This window comes from Elephantulus edwardii, unplaced genomic scaffold, assembly GCF_000299155.1.
Source record: "Elephantulus edwardii isolate Elephantulus edwardi_28Jun2011 unplaced genomic scaffold, EleEdw1.0 scaffold00122, whole genome shotgun sequence".
Taxonomy (NCBI): Eukaryota; Metazoa; Chordata; class Mammalia; order Macroscelidea; family Macroscelididae; genus Elephantulus; species Elephantulus edwardii.
In genome coordinates, this window is record NW_006399872.1 from 2,715,820 (window position 1) to 2,716,793 (window position 974).

Below are 974 nucleotides of genomic sequence, written 5' to 3' on the forward strand. Positions count from 1 at the left end.
AGTTTGTATAATGTTGTGTTTCACATTACCCTTCATTCACATTGTGTTTGATAAAATCATTCCAATTCATTATGTTTTACAAAATTAATCACAATGAACTATACCCACCATTACATGTCAGATCTTTCCCTTGTCTTTTACCCCCGTCTCTCCACCCACCAAATTGTGCAAGGGATATTATAGCCAATGTTAGATGGATCTTGGCAGAAAACAGAGAATACCAGAAAACCGTCTATCTGTGCTTCATTGAGTATACAAAGGCTTTTGACTGTGTGGATCACAATAAGCTATGGCTGCCTCTGAGAAGAATGGGAACCTCAGAACATTTGATTGTGCTAATATGAAACCTATACTTGGACCAAGAGGAAATCATTAGGACAGAGCAGGGAGACAGTGGATGGTTCAAAATCAGGAACGGGGTCCGTCAGGGATGCATTTTGTCTCTATACCTTTTCAATCTGTAATCAGAAAAGATCATCTGAGATGCTGGGCTGTACGAAGAGGAATGTGGCATCAGGATTGGTGTAAGAATCACCAACAACCTGCGTTATGTGGATAACACAGCCCTGCTTGCTGAAACTGAGGAGGAGCTGAAGTGCTTGTTGCTGAAGGTCAAGGACTGCAGTCTTCAATATGGATTGAAGCTCAATATCAAGAAAACAAAGATCTCACCATTGGGCCAATTGACAGCATCAGTATCGATGGTGAAGAGATTGAGATAACTAACAGTTTTAGTTTACTTGGTTCCACAGTCAACACTCTTGGTAACAGTAGCCAGAAAATCAGGAGATGAATTGCATTGGGAAAGTCAGCTGCGAGGGACCTCTCAAGAGTACTGAAAAGCAACGACATCAGGATGGAGAGTAAGGTGTGCCTGATCCAGACTATAGTCTTTGCAATTATGTGCTATACATCGGAGAGTTGGACAATGAATAGGGATGATAGAAAGAGAACTGATGCTGTGGTGCTGGAGA